This window comes from Equus quagga, chromosome 5, assembly GCF_021613505.1.
Source record: "Equus quagga isolate Etosha38 chromosome 5, UCLA_HA_Equagga_1.0, whole genome shotgun sequence".
Lineage (NCBI taxonomy): Eukaryota > Metazoa > Chordata > Mammalia > Perissodactyla > Equidae > Equus > Equus quagga.
This window is the reverse complement of record NC_060271.1, coordinates 81,219,591-81,226,337: the sequence shown is the minus strand read 5'-3', so window position 1 is coordinate 81,226,337 and position 6,747 is coordinate 81,219,591.

The following is a 6,747-nucleotide window of genomic DNA, read 5'->3' as shown; positions in this document are numbered from 1 at the left end:
ACCAGTTTGGATCCCAGCAAGGACCTACTCCACTTGTCAGCCATGCTGTGGAGGCATCCCACATACAAACTACAGGAGGATTGGCACAGATGTTAGCTCAGGGCGAATCTTCCTCACCAAATAAAAAAAAAAGTTTTTGAATGAGTACAAAAAGCTATATGTTCTTAGGAAAATTGACTTTCTACGGCTGGTTATATGATCATATGAGCAAAGGGCTTCTCAGTTTTTCTCAGAGTGAAAAAAATGCCTTTTTATCACTGGCCTCAAAGAGAGGGGGAAAAATGTCACATTTAATTAATCAAAGAATTTCTCACCTGAAAGTCCTTTAATATTTCATGCTCTTAAACAGGTCCCTAAATCACCCAGAACAAAGTTAAAGAACAGCGAGCTCTTTGTTAATAGACAACACATTTCTTAATTCAAGAAGTAAAAGGCTCTGTGGATGTACATCTTCTCCTCATCTTAGAGGTTCTGGTCAGACCTTAGTAATGTTGCCAAGGAGTCGAGGTATGATTCCAATGTTTGAACAACACGGTTGTGCACTGCCAGCAAATCTCTCCAGGCCACAGAGAATGCCCGCAGTAGCACCAAAGTTCTCATGCTCAAACTATAATAATCCATTGAACCCCTGCTTTCTTCTGCTGCTTGTTACTCCACCATGACTATCAGTTGTCTTATCTCCATTCTACAGCTATTTTGGAAGGTGCTTACGACCAGCTGAGAGGAAGAAACTTTGAAAGCCAATATTTTCCCAACCCAACCATGAACAACATCACTAACCCACTGCAACAAAGAGCCCTTTGTAACCATATGCCAGTCCAGACAGTAATATGGAAGAAGTTTGTTTGTCTGACCCCCCTATATCTGGAGCTTTGTCTTAGCTGGACCTTTGGGAATAAGGGCTGGAGGAGAAAATAAATGATCTATGAAAGAAAGGGGACAGCTGGGTCTAATTCAGACATCTGAGGAAATGGAAAGGATTTTCTCTCCTAATCAAAAGTTCTGAACTGAACTAAAAAAAAGTAGTGATGGTAAGGGGATGTCATTCATCACCCCTTATGTAAGTCCATTTCCCTGTTCACAAGATTAGTCCTGTCAAATCTGATGGCTCTCAGCCTTCTCTTTGCCATGCAGCCTGATGGAAGGCCATCAGAGCTTCCAGTTGCCATTTCCAAAGAAAAGAAGAACCATGTTTGAAATAGCTTTATAAGATTTTTAAATGTCTTCCCATGTCATTTTTTGTTATCACTTATCAGAATTCCAAAGACAAATAGCAATAAAATTATTAAAATAAAAAACATCTGGTTATAAACTTCCACTTATAAAATAAATAAGTCCTAGGGATGTAATGTACAGGATGGTGGCTATAGTTAATAATACTGAGTTGTATATTTGCAAGTTGTTAAGAGAGTAGATCTTAGAAGTTTTCATCACAAGAAAAAAATTTGTAACTGTAGTGATAAATGTTAACTAGACTAATTGTGGTGATCTCTTTGCAGTATATATGTATATCACATCATTATGTTGTACACCTGAAAGTAATAGGTTATATGTCAATTATATCTCAATTGAAAAAAAGGTCTGTGCATAACAAGAAGGTGGGAGGGGGAGGAATTGGTCCCACTTTTTAGGTAGTTTGTGGAGAAATGTACCATAATGGACAGAGAAGATGGAGGCAAGTATCAAAGGAAAAAAAGCAAATTGAGCCACTAAGGCCTCTGAGAAGGAAGAAATGAACACAAGAACAAAAGGCACCAGTCAAGGCCTCAGAAAGACTCCTTAAATGAATCCCTTTGCTTCCACCACTACCCGACTTCATCCTTTCAGAGTGACCTTTCAACAACACAAATCTGATCCTGTTTCTACTTGCTTCCAATTCACTGAGTACCCTTCACCTGTAGGATTAAGTCCAGACTCCTATGCACACACACGGTTCTTCAGGAAGTGACTCCTGCCAGTTTTATCAGCAACATCTCCCACCACTCTATTCAAGCATGTTATGGTCTAGCTATATGGAACTACTGCCAGTTCCCTAAAAAAGAATGCCATCTCAGACATCTACATCTTTGCATTTGCCCCTTTTTGAAAGGAAACGTTAAAAAGGGAACCAGTTGTTAAATAGTTAGGGCTTGACTATAGAGTACTAGATAGTCACTCACAAAATGAGATTATAAGGGGACCAGAAGTTTCCCTCATCCAACGTTACCTCCACTCCTTACCTATCAAGTTGCCTAAACTCCACCTGTACACATATATTTAACGCAGAACACATCCTCCTTCCCCAGGAGATCCTACATTAAGTCATTATCATCTATTAACACTTTAGAATGAATTATTTATAGGATTACTTTTCATTTGGATACCAGGTGTGAAAAGGTCACTGAGGAAATGCAAGTTTTAATGGGATAAAGATAATTCTGAAATCAGAAAGAAGGCAGACCTGGAAAGATTACCTTGGTTGGTGACACTGAACAAGAAAGGGACAATACAAGGGCATGTGGAATTGAGTGCAGTAATGCAGAGAGAGGGGGTCAAGATATGGAAGAAGGAATCAGGAATAAATTGATGATGAAAGCAAACTTTACCCACTGTAATGGGTAATTGTATGTGTCAACTTGGCTGAGCCATAGTGCCTAGATATTTTTAGTCAAACATTATTCTAGGTGTTTCTGTGAGGGTACTTTGGATGAGACTAACATTTACATCAGTGGACTTTGAGTAAAGCACATTGCCTTACATAATGTGAGTGGGCCTCATTCAATCAGTCGAAGGCCTGAAAAGAACAAAAGATTGACCTCCTCAGAGTAAGAAGGAATTTGCCAGTAGAACTGGACTTGGGCCACTACCTTGGCTCTCTCCTGTGTCTGCAGCCTGACAGCCCACCCTGCAGATTTTGGACTTGCCAGCCTCCATGATTGCATGAGCCAATTCCTCAAAATAAATCTCAATTTCTCTCTATATATATCCTATTTTATATATATACTATTAGTTTTGTTTCTCTGAAGAACCCTAATACATCCACCTAATGTTGATTTTATTGATTTCCTCAATGTTGAATACATGTATTTGTTTTAAATTCCTAGAGGATAGAGCTTTCAATCACAAACAACAGAAATCCACTCAAACTAGCTGAAGAAGGGGATCTATTGGCTAATGTAGTTGGGAAAGACAGAGATCAAAAGAGCTTCAGGCATATCTATATCTAGGCACACAATGTTGTCAGAACTCTTTGATTCTCTATCTGACCTCATGGACAGGGAAATGACCTTCAAACAGCTCTGGAATCACATGTTTAGGGCTCACAGTCAAAGAGGAAAGAGAGTTTCCTTCATACGTGCTTTTTATATTCTAGGCACTGATTCTGATCAGTGCAGTGTGAGTCATATGCCCCACTCCTGTGGCAAAGAGGGCAGGACACTGTGATTGGACAATTCCACCAGAGCCACACACAGTAAGCAAGAGGTAGCAGTTCTTCAAAGAAAGGAGAAAGTGTTGCTAAAAGAATGAAAAAGAGACACCAAAAGATGACCACTACATCAGGTGAACATGACCTTGATTGACCCACCAGGAACCTCAGGCTTGAGAACAAAGGATGCTGACTCCATCTGGAATTAACATTCCCCAATACTCTTCCCAGGGTGGCTCCAAATTTTCCCAGTAGGTAGAACCTGGGGCAGAGTTTTCTAGCTCTGCTTGAAAGAAACTGATTCTACTGCCAAGAAGTTGTCAACAAACTGGAAACCATGAGATTAACTCGTCCTATCTACTATATCTGTCCTGTAGGATGTAATCGGAGTCAGAATAGAGGTGGACCATTCGGGGAGCTGCCTAGAGCTGAAAGATCACTAGAAATGCAAGGTGATAGAAAAAATACTATTTTCTAGAGTTTCTTTCAGAGAATACAGAATCACATCTGCATAGCCTGCAAGCACCCTGTGGAGTTATCATAGTTAACTCTGTTGTGGGGAAATGGGGTATAAGGCTGGGGTTTCCCAAAGGGAGGTAAATTCCCACTGGACTGGAGAGCAGCTAGGTTATATTTCTGCATAAAAAATGGACACACATGCACTGCTTTGGCCGATTATGGTCTGGAGCAAGCAAAAGATGGAAAAGACTTTTGCCCACTAGAAAGCAGTACCTGTGAAGACAAGGAAAGCTTCTCTCCTCCCTCAGGTAGAAATACTCAGGCGGGGTATGTGGGTCCAATCCTTAAGACAAAATAGTATTGTAGCAATGTGCGTAGGGTCTGCAGCCAGAATGCCAGGGCTCATGTGCCAGAATGCCAGGGCTCATGTGCCTGGCTTTTCCACTTATATTGTACGGCAATAGAATATGTACTTCTCCCTGTGCCTCATGGGGACAATGATAGTTACCGATCTCCTAGGATTAAATGACAAATGTAAGGTGCTTAGAATAGTGTTGGTCACATAGTGAATGCTCAATGAAAGTTTGCTATTTTTGTATATTTTGCTCCTTATCATTTTGTATAGGGCTTCATCCTAATATTGGTTAGCAAAAAATCCTCCAAGTGCTTGGGCTTACTCTTGGCCAATAACCTTAGTTTCAAATACCTATTGAAACGTCCCTTATTTATAAAGTGTTTTCAAGAATACTTCATGCAAACAAATATTTTAAACATCTTAGGGGGTTAATTGATTCTTTCTTTTGGACTGTCTAGGAGGAAATTAAGTATAATTGAAAATGTTCAAAAATAAAAACTACTACCTGATTAAACTATACCTTCTAAATTAATCTTCGATTGAAAAAGTGGCTCGATTAATTTAAAATGTTAGTTTTCATTTTAAGATTGACATTTGGCAGTGACTGCCACAAATTAAAAAAAGCAGTAAAGTTATTTACCAAGTCCTCCGTGATTTAGCAGGCTCTTTGTGTATTAGAAGGCAATCTAGCAGCAGCTTCTAGTGACAGAATACCTGACAACAGCAGCTATTAACAAGAAAAACTTCCCTCTCAAGATATCTGAAAAAGGGTGGTTCCCTGGCTGGCTCAAAGGTCAATAATGTCATCAAGGATCCAGGACCTTTTTTTCCTTCTTCTTTGCCATTCTTGGTGGACTGGCTTTTCAGGATTACAAGTTGACTGTCACAGCCTTGGACATCAAGTCTTCATACTACAGACTACCACGCAGGGAGAAAATGAATGGATAGGACTAGAGCCTTATTTACAGAGACTAACACTCTCACTCTCTATCAGGGAAGAAAATCCTTCCAGAACTTGTCAATAGACTTTCTCTTACAGCTCACTGGCCAGAGCTGGGTCATATGTCCACACCTAGACTAATGACTCAGAGAAAAGGAATTAAAATGACTGATTTAGACTAGTTATAATTTATCCTCTGGAATTGAGATGGGACCTACCTTCCCTGGGCGTATTACAACCAAATGATAATTGAGAGGGCCTCTCTAAGTAAGAAGCAGGAGTGTATGTTGGGAGGCAACCAAGAGTTTCTCTTTTGTTGTTCTTTTCGAGGAAGATTCACCCTCAGCTAACATCTGTGCCTGTCTTACTTGATTTTGTATATGAGTTGCTGCCACAGCATGGCCATCAATAAGTAGGTGTAGGTCGACACCTGGGAAGTGAAGCCGGGCCACTGAAGCAAAGCACACCAAACTTAATCACTAGGTCACGGGACCAGCTCCCAACCAAGAGTTTCTGCAGCACTCTCCATACTGCCCACTCCCTACCTCTGCACCATTTCCAGCTAAGCACTTCCACTTCACACTCAAGCTATACTTAGCTTCTTGCAGTTCCCAAATACACTTCCCAGCTTCCAGATTCTGGTTACATTGCTCTGTATGGCTAGAATGTTCTTCCCCACCTTTCATCCTTCTTCATAGCTGCTCCCTTTTGTAGAAAATCTTTCCAATACCTTGGCCTCTCAGTTCCGTGATTTCCCTTCTTCCAATAATGTAATCCACTACTCACCTCAGCCACTTATTTCATGGCCATACCCAAGACTTGCCATTAACTGCATCTCCTCCACAATCTCCATTTCCTGTAGCTTCAGCTAAAAGGTGAGTTAATGTGCCTAGCTTATAAAGCAATTCCCAGAGTCTAACCTGAATTCATCTATAATAGCTCAGGGAACAAATTCTCCAACTCCACTGTCGGGTTCTATGAGCCAAAGGAAAAAAATAAAAACTTCAATTCCCAGCATTCGTAACTGCTGGAGTTCTTCTTGTTTCCATCCCTATCTTAATCTCTGTACTTTCAGGGACCAGAATTCCAGAGATGCAATGTACCTATCTTTCCTTTCCTAATATTGTCTTTGAACTGTTCTCTCTGAATTACCATAGAGAAATGAGAGAGAATGATAACATGCTATTTGGGCTATCTGAAAAAGCAGTACTCTCTAGTAGAAAGATAACTGTCCAAATTTCTGGCATGGCACAGATTATAAATCTCTAAATCAGGAGAAGCTAGTGGAAGAAGGACCAAAGTAGTTTCTCACCTTTTTTTCAAAGAGATTCTGCTTCATAAGGTAAAGACTGAGCATGTTAAAGGCAGTTCTTCTCAATTCAGCCTGCTCTGTCTTATAATCAATGCAAATTTTGTCTCCATTCTAGAACTTGGTTCTTTATCAGTTTTCAACATTACAATTTTTCTTTTTTTTTTTTGGTCTTTTAGTGAGAAGTTATGTGCTACTACACTGGGGACTACTAGCCAGATACCATTTTTAAACCAGAATTGTTTAGTTTAGTTTTTTTTTAAACAAGGTAAAAATTC